We start from the raw sequence: 26,437 nt of genomic DNA on the forward strand, positions 1-26,437 counted from the left end.
CAATGATCAATGACGAATGAACGATGAAGAATGAACAAGGATCAATGATCAATGAAGAATGAACAAGGATCAATGATCAAAGAAGAATGAACGATGAAAAATGAACAAGGATCAATGATCAATGAAGAATGAACGATGAAGAATGAACAAGGATTAATGGTCAATGACGAATGAACGATGAAGAATGAACAAGGATCAATGAAGAATGAACGATGAAGAATGAACAAGGATTAATGGTCAATGACAAATGAACGATGAAGAATGAACAAGGATCAATGATCAATGACGAATGAACGATGAAGAATGAACAAGGATCAATGATCAATGACGAATGAACGATGAAGAATGAACAAGGAACAATGATCAATGACGAATGAACGATGAAGAATGAACAAGGATCAATGATCTATGACGAATGAACGATGAAGAATGAACAAGGATCAATGATCAATGAAGAATGAACAAGGATCAATGATCAATGACGAATGAACGATGAAGAATGAACAAGGAACAATGATCAATGACGAATGAACGATGAAGAATGAACAAGGATCAATGATCAATGACGAATGAACGATGAAGAATGAACAAGGATCAATGATCAATGAAGAATGAACAAGGATCAATGATCAAAGAAGAATGAACGATGAAGAATGAACAAGGATCAATGATCAATGAAGAATGAACGATGAAGAATGAACAAGGATCAATGATCAATGAAGAATGAACGATGAAGAATGAACAAGGATCAATTCTCAATGAAGAATGAACGATGAAGAATGAACAAGGATCAATTCTCAATGAAGAATGAACGATGAAGAATGAACAAGGATCAATGATCAATGACGAATGAACGATGAAGAATGAACAAGGATCAATGATCAATGACGAATGAACGATGAAGAATGAACAAGGAACAATGATCAATGACGAATGAACGATGAAGAATGAACAAGGATCAATGATCTATGACGAATGAACGATGAAGAATGAACAAGGATCAATGATCAATGAAGAATGAACAAGGATCAATGATCAATGACGAATGAACGATGAAGAATGAACAAGGAACAATGATCAATGACGAATGAACGATGAAGAATGAACAAGGATCAATGATCAATGACGAATGAACGATGAAGAATGAACAAGGATCAATGATCAATGAAGAATGAACAAGGATCAATGATCAAAGAAGAATGAACGATGAAGAATGAACAAGGATCAATGATCAATGAAGAATGAACGATGAAGAATGAACAAGGATCAATGATCAATGAAGAATGAACGATGAAGAATGAACAAGGATCAATTCTCAATGAAGAATGAACGATGAAGAATGAACAAGGATCAATTCTCAATGAAGAATGAACGATGAAGAATGAACAAGGAACAATGATCAATGAAGAATGAACGATGAAGAATGAACAAGGATTAATGGTCAATGACGAATGAACGATGAAGAATGAACAAGGATCAATGATCAATGAAGAATGAACGATGAAGAATGAACAAGGATCAATGATCAATGAAGAATGAACGACGAAGAATGAACAAGGATCAATGATCAATGAAGAATGAACGATGAAGAATGAACAAGGATTAATGGTCAATGACGAATGAACGATGAAGAATAAACAAGGATCAATGATCAATGACGAATGAACGATGAAGAATGAACAAGGATCAATGATCAATGACGAATGAACGATGAAGAATGAACAAGGATCAATGATCAATGAAGAATGAACAAGGATCAATGATCAAAGAAGAATGAACGATGAAGAATGAACAAGGAACAATGATTAATGAAGAATGATCGATGAAGAATGAACAAGGATTAATAGTCAATGACGAATGAACGATGAAGAATAAACAAGGATCAATGATCAATGACGAATGAACGATGAAGAATGAACAAGGATCAATGATCAATGACGAATGAACGATGAAGAATGAACAAGGATCAATGATCAATGAAGAATGAACAAGGATCAATGATCAAAGAAGAATGAACGATGAAGAATGAACAAGGATCAATGATCAATGAAGAATGAACGAAGAAGAATGAACAAGGAGTAATAGTCAATGACGAATGAACGATGAAGAATGAACAAGGAACAATGATCAATGACGAATGAACGATGAAGAATGAACAAGGATCAATGATCAATGAAGAATGAACAAAGATCAATGATCAAATAAGAATGAACGATGAAAAATGAACAAGGATCAATGATCAATGAAGAAATAACGATGAAGAATGAACAAGGATTAATGGTCAATGACGAATGAACGATGAAGAATGAACAAGGATCAATGAAGAATGAACGATGAAGAATGAACAAGGATTAATGGTCAATGACAAATGAACGATGAAGAATGAACAAGGATCAATGATCAATGACGAATGAACGATGAAGAATGAACAAGGAACAATGATCAATGACGAATGAACGATGAAGAATGAACAAGGATCAATGATCTATGACGAATGAACGATGAAGAATGAACAAGGATCAATGATCAATGAAGAATGAACAAGGATCAATGATCAATGACGAATGAACGATGAAGAATGAACAAGGAACAATGATCAATGACGAATGAACGATGAAGAATGAACAAGGATCAATGATCAATGACGAATGAACGATGAAGAATGAACAAGGATCAATGATCAATGAAGAATGAACAAGGATCAATGATCAAAGAAGAATGAACGATGAAGAATGAACAAGGATCAATGATCAATGAAGAATGAACGATGAAGAATGAACAAGGATCAATGATCAATGAAGAATGAACGATGAAGAATGAACAAGGATCAATTCTCAATGAAGAATGAACGATGAAGAATGAACAAGGATCAATTCTCAATGAAGAATGAACGATGAAGAATGAACAAGGAACAATGATCAATGAAGAATGAACGATGAAGAATGAACAAGGATTAATGGTCAATGACGAATGAACGATGAAGAATGAACAAGGATCAATGATCAATGAAGAATGAACGATGAAGAATGAACAAGGATCAATGATCAATGAAGAATGAACGACGAAGAATGAACAAGGATCAATGATCAATGAAGAATGAACGATGAAGAATGAACAAGGATTAATGGTCAATGACGAATGAACGATGAAGAATAAACAAGGATCAATGATCAATGACGAATGAACGATGAAGAATGAACAAGGATCAATGATCAATGACGAATGAACGATGAAGAATGAACAAGGATCAATGATCAATGAAGAATGAACAAGGATCAATGATCAAAGAAGAATGAACGATGAAGAATGAACAAGGAACAATGATCAATGAAGAATGATCGATGAAGAATGAACAAGGATTAATGGTCAATGACGAATGAACGATGAAGAATAAACAAGGATCAATGATCAATGACGAATGAACGATGAAGAATGAACAAGGATCAATGATCAATGACGAATGAACGATGAAGAATGAACAAGGATCAATGATCAATGAAGAATGAACAAGGATCAATGATCAAAGAAGAATGAACGATGAAGAATGAACAAGGATCAATGATCAATGAAGAATGAACGAAGAAGAATGAACAAGGAGTAATAGTCAATGACGAATGAACGATGAAGAATGAACAAGGAACAATGATCAATGACGAATGAACGATGAAGAATGAACAAGGATCAATGATCAATGAAGAATGAACAAGGATCAATGATCAAATAAGAATGAACGATGAAAAATGAACAAGGATCAATGATCAATGAAGAATGAACGATGAAGAATGAACAAGGATTAATGGTCAATGACGAATGAACGATGAAGAATGAACAAGGATCAATGAAGAATGAACGATGAAGAATGAACAAGGATTAATGGTCAATGACAAATGAACGATGAAGAATGAACAAGGATCAATGATCAATGACGAATGAACGATGAAGAATGAACAAGGATCAATGATCAATGACGAATGAACGATGAAGAATGAACAAGGAACAATGATCAATGACGAATGAACGATGAAGAATGAACAAGGATCAATGATCAATGACGAATGAACGATGAAGAATGAACAAGGATCAATGATCAATGAAGAATGAACAAGGATCAATGATCAATGACGAATGAACGATGAAGAATGAACAAGGAACAATGATCAATGACGAATGAACGATGAAGAATGAACAAGGATCAATGATCAATGACGAATGAACGATGAAGAATGAACAAGGATCAATGATCAATGAACAATGAACAAGGATCAATGATCAAAGAAGAATGAACGATGAAGAATGAACAAGGATCAATGATCAATGAAGAATGAACGATGAAGATTGAACAAGGATCAATGATCAATGAAGAATGAACGATGAAGAATGAACAAGGATCAATTCTCAATGAAGAATGAACGATGAAGAATGAACAAGGATCAATTCTCAATGAAGAATGAACGATGAAGAATGAACAAGGAACAATGATCAATGAAGAATGAACGATAAAGAATGAACAAGGATTAATGGTCAATGACGAATGAACGAAGAAGAATGAACAAGGATCAATGATCAATGAAGAATGAACGATGAAGAATGAACAAGGATCAATGATCAATGAAGAATGAACGACGAAGAATGAACAAGGATCAATGATCAATGAAGAATGAACGATGAAGAATGAACAAGGAGTAATGGTCAATGACGAATGAACGATGAAGAATGAACAAGGATCAATGATCAATGAAAAATGAACAAGGATCAATGGTCAATGACGAATGAACGATGAAGAATGAACAAGGATCAATGATCAATGACGAATGAACGATGAAGAATGAACAAGGATCAATGATCAATGACGAATGAACGATGAAGAATGAACAAGGATCAATGATCAATGAAGAATGAACAAGGATCAATGATCAAAGAAGAATGAACGATGAAGAATGAACAAGGATCAATGATCAATGAAGAATGAACGATGAAGAATGAACAAGGAGTAATGGTCAATGACGAATGAACGATGAAGAATAAACAAGGATCAATGATCAATGACGAATGAACGATGAAGAATGAACAAGGATCAATGATCAATGAAGAATGAACAAGGATCAATGGTCAATGACGAATGAACGATGAAGAATGAACAAGGATCAATGATCAATAACGAACGAACGATGAAGAATAAACAAGGATCAATGATCAATGAAGAATGAACAAGGATCAATGATCAATGACGAATGAACGATGAAGAATGAACAAGGATCAATGATCAATGAAGAATGAACAAGGATCAATGGTCAATGACGAATGAACGATGAAGAATGAACAAGGATTAATGGTCAATGACGAATGAACGATGAAGAATGAACAAGGATCAATGATCAATGACGAATGAACGATGAAGAATGAACAAGGATCAATGATCAATGAAGAATGAACAAGGATCAATGATCAAAGAAGAATGAACGATGAAGAATGAACAAGGATCAATGATCAATGAAGAATGAACGATGAAGAATGAACAAGGAGTAATGGTCAATGACGAATGAACGATGAAGAATGAACAAGGATCAATGATCAATGACGAATGAACGATGAAGAATGAACAAGGATCAATGATCAATGAAGAATGAACAAGGATCAATGATCAATGACGAATGAACGATGAAGAATGAGCAAGGATCAATGATCAATGAAGAATGAACAAGGATCAATGGTCAATGACGAATGAACGATGAAGAATGAACAAGGATCAATGATCAAAGAAGAATGAACGATGAAGAATGAACAAGGATCAATGATCAATGAAGAATGAACGATGAAGAATGAACAAGGATCAATGATCAATGACGAATGAACGATGAAGAATGAACAAGGATCAATGATCAATGAAGAATGAACAAGGATCAATGATCAAAGAAGAATGAACGATGAAGAATGAACAAGGATCAATGATCAATGAAGAATGAACGATGAAGAATGAACAAGGATTAATGGTCAATGACGAATGAACGATGAAGAATGAACAAGGATCAATGATCAATGAAGAATGAACGATGAAGAATGAACAAGGATTAATGGTCAATGACGAATGAACGATGAAGAATGAACAAGGATCAATGATCAATGACGAATGAACGATGAAGAATGAACAAGGATCAATGATCAATGACGAATGAACGATGAAGAATGAACAAGGATCAATGATCAATGAAGAATGAACAAGGATCAATGATCAATGACGAATGAACGATGAAGAATGAACAAGGATCAATGATCAATGAAGAATGAACAAGGATCAATGATCAAAGAAGAATGAACGATGAAGAATGAACAAGGATCAATGATCAATGAAGAATGAACGATGAAGAATGAACAAGGAGTAATGGTCAATGACGAATGAACGATGAAGAATAAACAAGGATCAATGATCAATGACGAATGAACGATGAAGAATGAACAAGGATCAATGATCAATGAAGAATGAACAAGGATCAATGGTCAATGACGAATGAACGATGAAGAATGAACAAAGATCAATGATCAATGAAGAATGAACGATGAAGAATGAACAAGGATTAATGGTCAATGAAGAATGAACGATGAAGAATGAACAAGGATTAATGGTCAATGACGAATGAACGATGAAGAATGAACAAAGATCAATGATCAATGAAGAATGAACGATGAAGAATGAACAAGGATTAATGGTCAATGACGAATGAACGATGAAGAATAAACAAGGATCAATGATCAATGACGAATGAACGATGAAGAATGAACAAGGATCAATGATCAATGACGAATGAACGATGAAGAATGAACAAGGATCAATGATCAATGAAGAATGAACAAGGATCAATGATCAAAGAAGAATGAACGATGAAGAATGAACAAGGATCAATGATCAATGAAGAATGAACGAAGAAGAATGAACAAGGAGTAATAGTCAATGACGAATGAACGATGAAGAATGAACAAGGAACAATGATCAATGACGAATGAACGATGAAGAATGAACAAGGATCAATGATCAATGAAGAATGAACAAGGATCAATGATCAAAGAAGAATGAACGATGAAAAATGAACAAGGATTAATGATCAATGAAGAATGAACGATGAAGAATGAACAAGGATTAATGGTCAATGACGAATGAACGATGAAGAATGAACAAGGATCAATGAAGAATGAACGATGAAGAATGAACAAGGATTAATGGTCAATGACAAATGAACGATGAAGAATGAACAAGGATCAATGATCAATGACGAATGAACGATGAAGAATGAACAAGGATCAATGATCAATGACGAATGAACGATGAAGAATGAACAAGGAACAATGATCAATGACGAATGAACGATGAAGAATGAACAAGGATCAATGATCAATGACGAATGAACGATGAAGAATGAACAAGGATCAATGATCAATGAAGAATGAACAAGGATCAATGATCAAAGAAGAATGAACGATGAAGAATGAACAAGGATCAATGATCAATGAAGAATGAACGATGAAGAATGAACAAGGATCAATGATCAATGACGAATGAACGATGAAGAATGAACAAGGATCAATGATCAATGACGAATGAACGATGAAGAATGAACAAGGATCAATGATCAATGAAGAATGAACAAGGATCAATGATCAAAGAAGAATGAACGATGAAGAATGAACAAGGATCAATGATCAATGAAGAATGAACGATGAAGAATGAACAAGGAGTAATGGTCAATGACGAATGAACGATGAAGAATAAACAAGGATCAATGATCAATGACGAATGAACGATGAAGAATGAACAAGGATCAATGATCAATGAAGAATGAACAAGGATCAATGGTCAATGACGAATGAACGATGAAGAATGAACAAAGATCAATGATCAATGAAGAATGAACGATGAAGAATGAACAAGGATTAATGGTCAATGAAGAATGAACGATGAAGAATGAACAAGGATTAATGGTCAATGACGAATGAACGATGAAGAATGAACAAAGATCAATGATCAATGAAGAATGAACGATGAAGAATGAACAAGGATTAATGGTCAATGACGAATGAACGATGAAGAATAAACAAGGATCAATGATCAATGACGAATGAACGATGAAGAATGAACAAGGATCAATGATCAATGACGAATGAACGATGAAGAATGAACAAGGATCAATGATCAATGAAGAATGAATAAGGATCAATGATCAAAGAAGAATGAACAAGGATCAATGATCAATGAAGAATGAACGAAGAAGAATGAACAAGGAGTAATAGTCAATGACGAATGAACGATGAAGAATGAACAAGGAACAATGATCAATGACGAATGAACGATGAAGAATGAACAAGGATCAATGATCAATGAAGAATGAACAAGGATCAATGATCAAAGAAGAATGAACGATGAAAAATGAACAAGGATTAATGATCAATGAAGAATGAACGATGAAGAATGAACAAGGATTAATGGTCAATGACGAATGAACGATGAAGAATGAACAAGGATCAATGAAGAATGAACGATGAAGAATGAACAAGGATTAATGGTCAATGACAAATGAACGATGAAGAATGAACAAGGATCAATGATCAATGACGAATGAACGACTAAGAATGAACAAGGATCAATGATCAATGACGAATGAACGATGAAGAATGAACAAGGAACAATGATCAATGACGAATGAACGATGAAGAATGAACAAGGATCAATGATCAATGACGAATGAACGATGAAGAATGAACAAGGATCAATGATCAATGAAGAATGAACAAGGATCAATGATCAAAGAAGAATGAACGATGAAGAATGAACAAGGATCAATGATCAATGAAGAATGAACGATGAAGAATGAACAAGGATCAATGATCAATGAAGAATGAACGATGAAGAATGAACAAGGATCAATTCTCAATGAAGAATGAACGATGAAGAATGAACAAGGAACAATGATCAATGAAGAATGAACGATGAAGAATGAACAAGGATCAATGATCAATGACGAATGAACGATGAAGAATGAACAAGGATCAATGATCAATGAAGAATGAACAAGGATCAATGATCAAAGAAGAATGAACGATGAAGAATGAACAAGGATCAATGATCAATGAAGAATGAACGATGAAGAATGAACAAGGATCAATGATCAATGACGAATGAACGATGAAGAATGAACAAGGATCAATGATCAATGACGAATGAACGATGAAGAATGAACAAGGATCAATGATCAATGAAGAATGAACAAGGATCAATGATCAAAGAAGAATGAACGATGAAGAATGAACAAGGATCAATGATCAATGAAGAATGAACGAAGAAGAATGAACAAGGAGTAATAGTCAATGACGAATGAACGATGAAGAATGAACAAGGAACAATGATCAATGACGAATGAACGATGAAGAATGAACAAGGATCAATGATCAATGAAGAATGAACAAGGATCAATGATCAAAGAAGAATGAACGATGAAAAATGAACAAGGATTAATGATCAATGAAGATTGAACGATGAAGAATGAACAAGGATTAATGGTCAATGACGAATGAACGATGAAGAATGAACAAGGATCAATGAAGAATGAACGATGAAGAATGAACAAGGATTAATGGTCAATGACAAATGAACGATGAAGAATGAACAAGGATCAATGATCAATGACGAATGAACGATGAAGAATGAACAAGGATCAATAATCAATGACGAATGAACGATGAAGAATGAACAAGGAACAATGATCAATGACGAATGAACGATGAAGAATGAACAAGGATCAATGATCAATGACGAATGAACGATGAAGAATGAACAAGGATCAATGATCAATGAAGAATGAACAAGGATCAATGATCAAAGAAGAATGAACGATGAAGAATGAACAAGGATCAATGATCAATGAAGAATGAACGATGAAGAATGAACAAGGATCAATGATCAATGAAGAATGAACGATGAAGAATGAACAAGGATCAATTCTCAATGAAGAATGAACGATGAAGAATGAACAAGGAACAATGATCAATGAAGAATGAACGATGAAGAATGAACAAGGATCAATGATCAATGACGAATGAACGATGAAGAATGAACAAGGATCAAAGATCAATGAAGAATGAACAAGGATCAATGATCAAAGAAGAATGAACGATGAAGAATGAACAAGGATCAATGATCAATGAAGAATGAACGATGAAGAATGAACAAGGATCAATGATCAATGACGAATGAACGATGAAGAATGAACAAGGATCAATGATCAATGACGAATGAACGATGAAGAATGAACAAGGATCAATGATCAATGAAGAATGAACAAGGATCAATGATCAAAGAAGAATGAACGATGAAGAATGAACAAGGATCAATGATCAATGAAGAATGAACGAAGAAGAATGAACAAGGAGTAATAGTCAATGACGAATGAACGATGAAGAATGAACAAGGAACAATGATCAATGACGAATGAACGATGAAGAATGAACAAGGATCAATGATCAATGAAGAATGAACAAGGATCAATGATCAAAGAAGAATGAACGATGAAAAATGAACAAGGATTAATGATCAATGAAGAATGAACGATGAAGAATGAACAAGGATTAATGGTCAATGACGAATGAACGATGAAGAATGAACAAGGATCAATGAAGAATGAACGATGAAGAATGAACAAGGATTAATGGTCAATGACAAATGAACGATGAAGAATGAACAAGGATCAATGATCAATGACGAATGAACGATGAAGAATGAACAAGGATCAATGATCAATGACGAATGAACGATGAAGAATGAACAAGGAACAATGATCAATGACGAATGAACGATGAAGAATGAACAAGGATCAATGATCAATGACGAATGAACGATGAAGAATGAACAAGGATCAATGATCAATGAAGAATGAACAAGGATCAATGATCAAAGAAGAATGAACGATGAAGAATGAACAAGGATCAATGATCAATGAAGAATGAACGATGAAGAATGAACAAGGATCAATGATCAATGACGAATGAACGATGAAGAATGAACAAGGATCAATGATCAATGACGAATGAACGATGAAGAATGAACAAGGATCAATGATCAATGAAGAATGAACAAGGATCAATGATCAAAGAAGAATGAACGATGAAGAATGAACAAGGATCAATGATCAATGAAGAATGAACGATGAAGAATGAACAAGGAGTAATGGTCAATGACGAATGAACGATGAAGAATAAACAAGGATCAATGATCAATGACGAATGAACGATGAAGAATGAACAAGGATCAATGATCAATGAAGAATGAACAAGGATCAATGGTCAATGACGAATGAACGATGAAGAATGAACAAAGATCAATGATCAATGAAGAATGAACGATGAAGAATGAACAAGGATTAATGGTCAATGAAGAATGAACGATGAAGAATGAACAAGGATTAATGGTCAATGACGAATGAACGATGAAGAATGAACAAAGATCAATGATCAATGAAGAATGAACGATGAAGAATGAACAAGGATTAATGGTCAATGACGAATGAACGATGAAGAATAAACAAGGATCAATGATCAATGACGAATGAACGATGAAGAATGAACAAGGATCAATGATCAATGACGAATGAACGATGAAGAATGAACAAGGATCAATGATCAATGAAGAATGAACAAGGATCAATGATCAAAGAAGAATGAACAAGGATCAATGATCAATGAAGAATGAACGAAGAAGAATGAACAAGGAGTAATAGTCAATGACGAATGAACGATGAAGAATGAACAAGGAACAATGATCAATGACGAATGAACGATGAAGAATGAACAAGGATCAATGATCAATGAAGAATGAACAAGGATCAATGATCAAAGAAGAATGAACGATGAAAAATGAACAAGGATTAATGATCAATGAAGAATGAACGATGAAGAATGAACAAGGATTAATGGTCAATGACGAATGAACGATGAAAAATGAACAAGGATCAATGAAGAATGAACGATGAAGAATGAACAAGGATTAATGGTCAATGACAAATGAACGATGAAGAATGAACAAGGATCAATGATCAATGACGAATGAACGATGAAGAATGAACAAGGATCAATGATCAATGACGAATGAACGATGAAGAATGAACAAGGAACAATGATCAATGACGAATGAACGATGAAGAATGAACAAGGATCAATGATCAATGACGAATGAACGATGAAGAATGAACAAGGATCAATGATCAATGAAGAATGAACAAGGATCAATGATCAAAGAAGAATGAACGATGAAGAATGAACAAGGATCAATGATCAATGAAGAATGAACGATGAAGAATGAACAAGGATCAATGATCAATGAAGAATGAACGATGAAGAATGAACAAGGATCAATTCTCAAAGAAGAATGAACGATGAAGAATGAACAAGGATTAATGGTCAATGACGAATGAACGATGAAGAATGAACAAGGATCAATGATCAATGAAGAATGAACGATGAAGAATGAACAAGGATTAATGGTCAATGACGAATGAACGATGAAGAATGAAAAAGGATCAATGAAGAATGAACGATGAAGAATGAACAAGGATTAATGGTCAATGACAAATGAACGATGAAGAATGAACAAGGATCAATGATCAATGACGAATGAACGATGAAGAATGAACAAGGATCAATGATCAATGACGAATGAACGATGAAGAATGAACAAGGATCAATGATCAATGAAGAATGAACAAGGATCAATGATCAAAGAAGAATGAACGATGAAAAATGAACAAGGATTAATGATCAATGAAGAATGAACGATGAAGAATGAACAAGGATTAATGGTCAATGACGAATGAACGATGAAGAATGAACAAGGATCAATGAAGAATGAACGATGAAGAATGAACAAGGATTAATGGTCAATGACAAATGAACGATGAAGAATGAACAAGGATCAATGATCAATGACGAATGAACGATGAAGAATGAACAAGGATCAATGATCAATGACGAATGAACGATGAAGAATGAACAAGGAACAATGATCAATGACGAATGAACGATGAAGAATGAACAAGGATCAATGATCAATGACGAATGAACGATGAAGAATGAACAAGGATCAATGATCAATGAAGAATGAACAAGGATCAATGATCAATGACGAATGAACGATGAAGAATGAACAAGGATCAATGATCAATGACGAATGAACGATGAAGAATGAACAAGGATCAATGATCAATGAAGAATGAACAAGGATCAATGATCAAAGAAGAATGAACGATGAAGAATGAACAAGGATCAATGATCAATGAAGAATGAACGATGAAGAATGAACAAGGAGTAATGGTCAATGACGAATGAACGATGAAGAATAAACAAGGATCAATGATCAATGACGAATGAACGATGAAGAATGAACAAGGATCAATGATCAATGAAGAATGAACAAGGATCAATGGTCAATGACGAATGAACGATGAAGAATGAACAAAGATCAATGATCAATGAAGAATGAACGATGAAGAATGAACAAGGATTAATGGTCAATGAAGAATGAACGATGAAGAATGAACAAGGATTAATGGTCAATGACGAATGAACGATGAAGAATGAACAAAGATCAATGATCAATGAAGAATGAACGATGAAGAATGAACAAGGATTAATGGTCAATGACGAATGAACGATGAAGAATAAACAAGGATCAATGATCAATGACGAATGAACGATGAAGAATGAACAAGGATCAATGATCAATGACGAATGAACGATGAAGAATGAACAAGGATCAATGATCAATGAAGAATGAACAAGGATCAATGATCAAAGAAGAATGAACAAGGATCAATGATCAATGAAGAATGAACGAAGAAGAATGAACAAGGAGTAATAGTCAATGACGAATGAACGATGAAGAATGAACAAGGAACAATGATCAATGACGAATGAACGATGAAGAATGAACAAGGATCAATGATCAATGAAGAATGAACAAGGATCAATGATCAAAGAAGAATGAACGATGAAAAATGAACAAGGATTAATGATCAATGAAGAATGAACGATGAAGAATGAACAAGGATTAATGGTCAATGACGAATGAACGATGAAAAATGAACAAGGATCAATGAAGAATGAACGATGAAGAATGAACAAGGATTAATGGTCAATGACAAATGAACGATGAAGAATGAACAAGGATCAATGATCAATGACGAATGAACGATGAAGAATGAACAAGGATCAATGATCAATGACGAATGAACGATGAAGAATGAACAAGGAACAATGATCAATGACGAATGAACGATGAAGAATGAACAAGGATCAATGATCAATGACGAATGAACGATGAAGAATGAACAAGGATCAATGATCAATGAAGAATGAACAAGGATCAATGATCAAAGAAGAATGAACGATGAAGAATGAACAAGGATCAATGATCAATGAAGAATGAACGATGAAGAATGAACAAGGATCAATGATCAATGAAGAATGAACGATGAAGAATGAACAAGGATCAATTCTCAAAGAAGAATGAACGATGAAGAATGAACAAGGAACAATGATCAATGAAGAATGAACGATGAAGAATGAACAAGGATTAATGGTCAATGACGAATGAACGATGAAGAATGAACAAGGATCAATGATCAATGAAGAATGAACGATGAAGAATGAACAAGGATTAATGGTCAATGACGAATGAACGATGAAGAATGAACAAGGATCAATGAAGAATGAACGATGAAGAATGAACAAGGATTAATGGTCAATGACAAATGAACGATGAAGAATGAACAAGGATCAATGATCAATGACGAATGAACGATGAAGAATGAACAAGGATCAATGATCAATGACGAATGAACGATGAAGAATGAACAAGGATCAATGATCAATGAAGAATGAACAAGGATCAATGATCAAAGAAGAATGAACGATGAAAAATGAACAAGGATTAATGATCAATGAAGAATGAACGATGAAGAATGAACAAGGATTAATGGTCAATGACGAATGAACGATGAAGAATGAACAAGGATCAATGAAGAATGAACGATGAAGAATGAACAAGGATTAATGGTCAATGACAAATGAACGATGAAGAATGAACAAGGATCAATGATCAATGACGAATGAACGATGAAGAATGAACAAGGATCAATGATCAATGACGAATGAACGATGAAGAATGAACAAGGAACAATGATCAATGACGAATGAACGATGAAGAATGAACAAGGATCAATGATCAATGACGAATGAACGATGAAGAATGAACAAGGATCAATGATCAATGAAGAATGAACAAGGATCAATGATCAAAGAAGAATGAACGATGAAGAATGAACAAGGATCAATGATCAATGAAGAATGAACGATGAAGAATGAACAAGGATCAATGATCAATGACGAATGAACGATGAAGAATGAACAAGGATCAATGATCAATGACGAATGAACGATGAAGAATGAACAAGGATCAATGATCAATGAAGAATGAACAAGGATCAATGATCAAAGAAGAATGAACGATGAAGAATGAACAAGGATCAATGATCAATGAAGAATGAACGATGAAGAATGAACAAGGAGTAATGGTCAATGACGAATGAACGATGAAGAATAAACAAGGATCAATGATCAATGACGAATGAACGATGAAGAATGAACAAGGATCAATGATCAATGAAGAATGAACAAGGATCAATGGTCAATGACGAATGAACGATGAAGAATGAACAAAGATCAATGATCAATGAAGAATGAACGATGAAGAATGAACAAGGATTAATGGTCAATGAAGAATGAACGATGAAGAATGAACAAGGATTAATGGTCAATGACGAATGAACGATGAAGAATGAACAAAGATCAATGATCAATGAAGAATGAACGATGAAGAATGAACAAGGATTAATGGTCAATGACGAATGAACGATGAAGAATAAACAAGGATCAATGATCAATGACGAATGAACGATGAAGAATGAACAAGGATCAATGATCAATGACGAATGAACGATGAAGAATGAACAAGGATCAATGATCAATGAAGAATGAACAAGGATCAATGATCAAAGAAGAATGAACAAGGATCAATGATCAATGAAGAATGAACGAAGAAGAATGAACAAGGAGTAATAGTCAATGACGAATGAACGATGAAGAATGAACAAGGAACAATGATCAATGACGAATGAACGATGAAGAATGAACAAGGATCAATGATCAATGAAGAATGAACAAGGATCAATGATCAAAGAAGAATGAACGATGAAAAATGAACAAGGATTAATGATCAATGAAGAATGAACGATGAAGAATGAACAAGGATTAATGGTCAATGACGAATGAACGATGAAAAATGAACAAGGATCAATGAAGAATGAACGATGAAGAATGAACAAGGATTAATGGTCAATGACAAATGAACGATGAAGAATGAACAAGGATCAATGATCAATGACGAATGAACGATGAAGAATGAACAAGGATCAATGATCAATGACGAATGAACGATGAAGAATGAACAAGGAACAATGATCAATGACGAATGAACGATGAAGAATGAACAAGGATCAATGATCAATGACGAATGAACGATGAAGAATGAACAAGGATCAATGATCAATGAAGAATGAACAAGGATCAATGATCAAAGAAGAATGAACGATGAAGAATGAACAAGGATCAATGATCAATGAAGAATGAACGATGAAGAATGAACAAGGATCAATGATCAATGAAGAATGAACGATGAAGAATGAACAAGGATCAATTCTCAATGAAGAATGAACGATGAAGAATGAACAAGGAACAATGATCAATGAAGAATGAACGATGAAGAATGAACAAGGATTAATGGTCAATGACGAATGAACGATGAAGAATGAACAAGGATCAATGATCAATGAAGAATGAACGATGAAGAATGAACAAGGATTAATGGTCAATGACGAATGAACGATGAAGAATGAACAAGGATCAATGAAGAATGAACGATGAAGAATGAACAAGGATTAATGGTCAATGACAAATGAACGATGAAGAATGAACAAGGATCAATGATCAATGACGAATGAACGATGAAGAATGAACAAGGATCAATGATCAATGACGAATGAACGATGAAGAATGAACAAGGAACAATGATCAATGACGAATGAACGATGAAGAATGAACAAGGATCAATGATCAATGACGAATGAACGATGAAGAATGAACAAGGATCAATGATCAATGAAGAATGAACAAGGATCAATGATCAAAGAAGAATGAACGATGAAGAATGAACAAGGATCAATGATCAATGAAGAATGAACGATGAAGAATGAACAAGGATCATTGATCAATGACGAATGAACGATGAAGAATGAACAAGGATCAATGATCAATGACGAATGAACGATGAAGAATGAACAAGGATCAATGATCAATGAAGAATGAACAAGGATCAATGATCAAAGAAGAATGAACGATGAAGAATGAACAAGGATCAATGATCAATGAAGAATGAACGATGAAGAATGAACAAGGAGTAATGGTCAATGACGAATGAACGATGAAGAATAAACAAGGATCAATGATCAATGACGAATGAACGATGAAGAATGAACAAGGATCAATGATCAATGAAGAATGAACAAGGATCAATGGTCAATGACGAATGAACGATGAAGAATGAACAAAGATCAATGATCAATGAAGAATGAACGATGAAGAATGAACAAGGATTAATGGTCAATGAAGAATGAACGATGAAGAATGAACAAGGATTAATGGTCAATGACGAATGAACGATGAAGAATGAACAAAGATCAATGATAAATGAAGAATGAACGATGAAGAATGAACAAGGATTAATGGTCAATGACGAATGAACGATGAAGAATAAACAAGGATCAATGATCAATGACGAATGAACGATGAAGAATGAACAAGGATCAATGATCAATGACGAATGAACGATGAAGAATGAACAAGGATCAATGATCAATGAAGAATGAACAAGGATCAATGATCAAAGAAGAATGAACAAGGATCAATGATCAATGAAGAATGAACGAAGAAGAATGAACAAGGAGTAATAGTCAATGACGAATGAACGATGAAGAATGAACAAGGAACAATGATCAATGACGAATGAACGATGAAGAATGAACAAGGATCAATGATCAATGAAGAATGAACAAGGATCAATGATCAAAGAAGAATGAACTATGAAAAATGAACAAGGATTAATGATCAATGAAGAATGAACGATGAAGAATGAACAAGGATTAATGGTCAATGACGAATGAACGATGAAAAATGAACAAGGATCAATGAAGAATGAACGATGAAGAATGAACAAGGATTAATGGTCAATGACAAATGAACGATGAAGAATGAACAAGGATCAATGATCAATGACGAATGAACGATGAAGAATGAACAAGGATCAATGATCAATGACGAATGAACGATGAAGAATGAACAAGGAACAATGATCAATGACGAATGAACGATGAAGAATGAACAAGGATCAATGATCAATGAAGAATGAACGATGAAGAATGAACAAGGAGTAATGGTCAATGACGAATGAACGATGAAGAATAAACAAGGATCAATGATCAATGACGAATGAACGATGAAGAATGAACAAGGATCAATGATCAATGAAGAATGAACAAGGATCAATGGTCAATGACGAATGAACGATGAAGAATGAACAAAGATCAATGATCAATGAAGAATGAACGATGAAGAATGAACAAGGATTAATGGTCAATGAAGAATGAACGATGAAGAATGAACAAGGATTAATGGTCAATGACGAATGAACGATGAAGAATGAACAAAGATCAATGATCAATGAAGAATGAACGATGAAGAATGAACAAGGATTAATGGTCAATGACGAATGAACGATGAAGAATAAACAAGGATCAATGATCAATGACGAATGAACGATGAAGAATGAACAAGGATCAATGATCAATGACGAATGAACGATGAAGAATGAACAAGGATCAATGATCAATGAAGAATGAACAAGGATCAATGATCAAAGAAGAATGAACAAGGATCAATGATCAATGAAGAATGAACGAAGAAGAATGAACAAGGAGTAATAGTCAATGACGAATGAACGATGAAGAATGAACAAGGAACAATGATCAATGACGAATGAACGATGAAGAATGAACAAGGATCAATGATCAATGAAGAATGAACAAGGATCAATGATCAAAGAAGAATGAACGATGAAAAATGAACAAGGATTAATGATCAATGAAGAATGAACGATGAAGAATGAACAAGGATTAATGGTCAATGACGAATGAACGATGAAAAATGAACAAGGATCAATGAAGAATGAACGATGAAGAATGAACAAGGATTAATGGTCAATGACAAATGAACGATGAAGAATGAACAAGGATCAATGATCAATGACGAATGAACGATGAAGAATGAACAAGGATCAATGATCAATGACGAATGAACGATGAAGAATGAACAAGGAACAATGATCAATGACGAATGAACGATGAAGAATGAACAAGGATCAATGATCAATGACGAATGAACGATGAAGAATGAACAAGGATCAATGATCAATGAAGAATGAACAAGGATCAATGATCAAAGAAGAATGAACGATGAAGAATGAACAAGGATCAATGATCAATGAAGAATGAACGATGAAGAATGAACAAGGATCAATGATCAATGAAGAATGAACGATGAAGAATGAACAAGGATCAATTCTCAATGAAGAATGAACGATGAAGAATGAACAAGGAACAATGATCAATGAAGAATGAACGATGAAGAATGAACAAGGATTAATGGTCAATGACGAATGAACGATGAAGAATGAACAAGGATCAATGATCAATGAAGAATGAACGAGGAAGAATGAACAAGGATCAATGATCAATGAAGAATGAACGACGAAGAATGAACAAGGATCAATGATCAATGAAGAATGAACGATGAAGAATGAACAAGGAGTAATGGTCAATGACGAATGAACGATGAAGAATGAACAAGGATCAATGATCAATGACTAATGAACGATGAAGAATGAACAAGGATCAATGATTAATGAAGAATGAACAAGGATCAATGATCAAATAAGAATGAACGATGAAGAATGAACAAGGATCAATGATCAATGAAGAATGAACGATGAAGAATGAACAAGGAGTAATGGTCAATGACGAATGAACGATGAAGAATGAACAAGGATCAATGATCAATGACGAATGAACGATGAAGAATGAACAAGGATCAATGATCAATGAAGAATGAACAAGGATCAATGATCAAAGAAGAATGAACGATGAAGAATGAACAAGGATCAATGATCAATGAAGAATGAACGATGAAGAATGAACAAGGATTAATGGTCAATGACGAATGAACAATGAAGAATGAACAAGGATCAATGATCATTGACGAATGAACGATAAAGAATTAACAAGGATCAATGATCAATGACGAATGAACGATGAAGAATGAACAAGGATCAATGATCAATGAAGAATGAACAAGGATCAATGATCAATGACGAATGAACGATGAAGAATGAACAAGGATCAATGATTAATGAAGAATGAACAAGGATCAATGATCAAAGAAGAATGAACGATGAAGAATGAACAAGGATCAATGATCAATGAAGAATGAACGATGAAGAATGAACAAGGAGTAATGGTCAATGACGAATGAACGATGAAGAATAAACAAGGATCAATGATCAATGACGAATGAACGATGAAGAATGAACAAGGATCAATGATCAATGAAGAATGAACAAGGATCAATGGTCAATGACGAATGAACGATGAAGAATGAACAAGGATCAATGATCAATGACGAATGAACGATGAAGAATAAACAAGGATCAATGATCAATGAAGAATGAACAAGGATCAATGATCAATGACGAATGAACGATGAAGAATGAACAAGGATCAATGATCAATGAAGAATGAACGATGAAGAATGAACAAGGATTAATGGTCAATGACGAATGAACAATGAAGAATGAACAAGGATCAATGATCATTGACGAATGAACGATGAAGAATGAACAAGGATCAATGATCAATGACGAATGAACGATGAAGAATGAACAAGGAACAATGATCAATGAAGAATGAACAAGGATCAATGATCAATGACGAATGAACGATGAAGAATGAACAAGGATCAATTATCAATGAAGAATGAACAAGGATCAATGGTCAATGACGAATGAACGATGAAGAATGAACAAGGATCAATGATCAATGACGAATGAACGATGAAGAATGAACAAGGATCAATGATCAATGACGAATGAACGATGAAGAATGAACAAGGATCAATGATCAATGACGAATGAACGATGAAGAATGAACAAGGATCAATGATCAATGACGAATGAACGATGAAGAATGAACAAGGATCAATGATCAATGAAGAATGAACAAGGATCAATGATCAATGACGAATAAACGATGAAGAATGAACAAGGATCAATGATCAATGAAGAATGAACAAGGATCAATGGTCAATGACGAATGAACGATGAAGAATGAACAAGGATTAATGGTCAATGACGAATGAACGATGAAGAATGAACAAGGATCAATGATCAATGAAGAATGAACGATGAAGAATGAACAAGGATCAATGATCAATGAAGAATGAACGACGAAGAATGAACAAGGATTAATGGTCAATGACGAATGAACGATGAAGAATGAACAAGGATCAATGATCAATGAAGAATGAACGATGAAGAATGAACAAGGATTAATGGTCAATGACGAATGAATGATGAAGAATGAACGAGGATCAATGATCAATGACGAATGAACGATGAAGAATGAACAAGGATCAATGATCAATGACGAATGAACGATGAAGAATGAACAAGGATCAATGATCAATGAAGAATGAACGATGAAGAATGAACAAGGAGTAATGGTCAATGACGAATGAACGATGAAGAATGAACAAGGATCAATGATCAATGACGAATGAACGATGAAGAATGAACAAGGATCAATGATCAATGAAGAATGAACGATGAAGAATGAACAAGGATCAATGATCAATGAAGAATGAACGATGAAGAATGAACAAGGATCAATTCTCAATGAAGAATGAACGATGAAGAATGAACAAGGAACAATGATCAATAAAGAATGAACGATGAAGAATGAACAAGGATTAATGGTCAATGACGAATGAACGATGAAGAATGAACAAGGATCAATGATCAATGAAGAATGAACAAGGATCAATGGTCAATGACGAATGAACGATGAAGAATGAACAAAGATCAATGATCAATGAAGAATGAACGATGAAGAATGAACAAGGATTAATGGTCAATGAAGAATGAACGATGAAGAATGAACAAGGATTAATGGTCAATGACGAATGAACGATGAAGAATGAACAAAGATCAATGATCAATGAAGAATGAACGATGAAGAATGAACAAGGATTAATGGTCAATGACGAATGAACGATGAAGAATAAACAAGGATCAATGATCAATGACGAATGAACGATGAAGAATGAACAAGGATCAATGATCAATGACGAATGAACGATGAAGAATGAACAAGGATCAATGATCAATGAAGAATGAACAAGGATCAATGATCAAAGAAGAATGAACGATGAAGAATGAACAAGGATCAATGATCAATGAAGAATGAACGAAGAAGAATGAACAAGGAGTAATAGTCAATGACGAATGAACGATGAAGAATGAACAAGGAACAATGATCAATGACGAATGAACGATGAAGAATGAACAAGGATCAATGATCAATGAAGAATGAACAAGGATCAATGATCAAAGAAGAATGAACGATGAAAAATGAACAAGGATTAATGATCAATGAAGAATGAACGATGAAGAATGAACAAGGATTAATGGTCAATGACGAATGAACGATGAAGAATGAACAAGGATCAATGAAGAATGAACGATGAAGAATGAACAAGGATTAATGGTCAATGACAAATGAACGATGAAGAATGAACAAGGATCAATGATCAATGACGAATGAACGATGAAGAATGAACAAGGATCAATGATCAATGACGAATGAACGATGAAGAATGAACAAGGAACAATGATCAATGACGAATGAACGATGAAGAATGAACAAGGATCAATGATCAATGACGAATGAACGATGAAGAATGAACAAGGATCAATGATCAATGAAGAATGAACAAGGATCAATGATCAAAGAAGAATGAACGATGAAGAATGAACAAGGATCAATGATCAATGAAGAATGAACGATGAAGAATGAACAAGGATCAATGATCAATGACGAATGAACGATGAAGAATGAACAAGGATCAATGATCAATGACGAATGAACGATGAAGAATGAACAAGGATCAATGATCAATGAAGAATGAACAAGGATCAATGATCAAAGAAGAATGAACGATGAAGAATGAACAAGGATCAATGATCAATGAAGAATGAACGATGAAGAATGAACAAGGAGTAATGGTCAATGACGAATGAACGATGAAGAATAAACAAGGATCAATGATCAATGACGAATGAACGATGAAGAATGAACAAGGATCAATGATCAATGAAGAATGAACAAGGATCAATGGTCAATGACGAATGAACGATGAAGAATGAACAAAGATCAATGATCAATGAAGAATGAACGATGAAGAATGAACAAGGATTAATGGTCAATGAAGAATGAACGATGAAGAATGAACAAGGATTAATGGTCAATGACGAATGAACGATGAAGAATGAACAAAGATCAATGATCAATGAAGAATGAACGATGAAGAATGAACAAGGATTAATGGTCAATGACGAATGAACGATGAAGAATAAACAAGGATCAATGATCAATGACGAATGAACGATGAAGAATGAACAAGGATCAATGATCAATGACGAATGAACGATGAAGAATGAACAAGGATCAATGATCAATGAAGAATGAACAAGGATCAATGATCAAAGAAGAATGAACGATGAAGAATGAACAAGGATCAATGATCAATGAAGAATGAACGAAGAAGAATGAACAAGGAGTAATAGTCAATGACGAATGAACGATGAAGAATGAACAAGGAACAATGATCAATGACGAATGAACGATGAAGAATGAACAAGGATCAATGATCAATGAAGAATGAACAAGGATCAATGATCAAAGAAGAATGAACGATGAAAAATGAACAAGGATTAATGATCAATGAAGAATGAACGATGAAGAATGAACAAGGATTAATGGTCAATGACGAATGAACGATGAAGAATGAACAAGGATCAATGAAGAATGAACGATGAAGAATGAACAAGGATTAATGGTCAATGACAAATGAACGATGAAGAATGAACAAGGATCAATGATCAATGACGAATGAACGATGAAGAATGAACAAGGATCAATGATCAATGACGAATGAACGATGAAGAATGAACAAGGATAAATGATTAAAGAAGAATGAACGATGAAGAATGAACAAGGATCAATGATCAATGAAGAATGAACGATGAAGAATGAACAAGGATCAATGATCAATGAAGAATGAACGATGAAGAATGAACAAGGATCAATTCTCAATGAAGAATGAACGATGAAGAATGAACAAGGAACAATGATCAATGAAGAATGAACGATGAAGAATGAACAAGGATTAATGGTCAATGACGAATGAACGATGAAGAATGAACAAGGATCAATGATCAATGAAGAATGAACGATGAAGAATGAACAAGGATCAATGATCAATGAAGAATGAACGACGAAGAATGAACAAGGATCAATGATCAATGAAGAATGAACGATGAAGAATGAACAAGGAGTAATGGTCAATGACGAATGAACGATGAAGAATGAACAAGGATCAATGATCAATGACTAATGAACGATGAAGAATGAACAAGGATCAATGATTAATGACGAATGAACAAGGATCAATGATCAAAGAAGAATGAACGATGAAGAATGAACAAGGATCAATGATCAATGAAGAATGAACGATGAAGAATGAACAAGGAGTAATGGTCAATGACGAATGAACGATGAAGAATGAACAAGGATCAATGATCAATGACGAATGAACGATGAAGAATGAACAAAGATCAATGATCAATGAAGAATGAACAAGGATCAATGATCAAAGAAGAATGAACGATGAAGAATGAACAAGGATCAATGATCAATGAAGAATGAACGATGAAGAATGAACAAGGATTAATGGTCAATGACGAATGAACAATGAAGAATGAACAAGGATCAATGATCATTGACGAATGAACGATGAAGAATTAACAAGGATCAATGATCAATGACGAATGAACGATGAAGAATGAACAAGGATCAATGATCAATGAAGAATGAACAAGGATCAATGATCAATGACGAATGAACGATGAACAATGAACAAGGATCAATGATTAATGAAGAATGAACAAGGATCAATGATCAAAGAAGAATGAACGATGAAGAATGAACAAGGATCAATGATCAATGAAGAATGAACGATGAAGAATGAACAAGGAGTAATGGTCAATGACGAATGAACGATGAAGAATAAACAAGGATCAATGATCAATGACGAATGAACGATGAAGAATGAACAAGGATCAATGATCAATGAAGAATGAACAAGGATCAATGGTCAATGACGAATGAACGATGAAGAATGAACAAGGATCAATGATCAATGACGAATGAACGATGAAGAATAAACAAGGATCAATGATCAATGAAGAATGAACAAGGATCAATGATCAATGACGAATGAACGATGAAGAATGAACAAGGATCAATGATCAATGAAGAATGAACGATGAAGAATGAACAAGGATTAATGGTCAATGACGAATGAACAATGAAGAATGAACAAGGATCAATGATCATTGACGAATGAACGATGAAGAATGAACAAGGATCAATGATCAATGACGAATGAACGATGAAGAATGAACAAGGATCAATGATCAATGAAGAATGAACAAGGATCAATGATCAATGACGAATGAACGATGAAGAATGAACAAGGATCAATGATCAATGAAGAATGAACAAGGATCAATGGTCAATGACGAATGAACGATGAAGAATGAACAAGGATCAATGATCAATGACGAATGAACGATGAAGAATGAACAAGGATCAATGATCAATGACGAATGAACGATGAAGAATGAACAAGGATCAATGATCAATGAAGAATGAACAAGGATCAATGATCAATGACGAATAAACGATGAAGAATGAACAAGGATCAATGATCAATGAAGAATGAACAAGGATCAATGGTCAATGACGAATGAACGATGAAGAATGAACAAGGATTAATGGTCAATGACGAATGAACGATGAAGAATGAACAAGGATCAATGATCAATGAAGAATGAACGATG

This window comes from Amaranthus tricolor, chromosome 5 (genome assembly GCF_026212465.1).
Source record: "Amaranthus tricolor cultivar Red isolate AtriRed21 chromosome 5, ASM2621246v1, whole genome shotgun sequence".
NCBI lineage: Eukaryota > Viridiplantae > Streptophyta > Magnoliopsida > Caryophyllales > Amaranthaceae > Amaranthus > Amaranthus tricolor.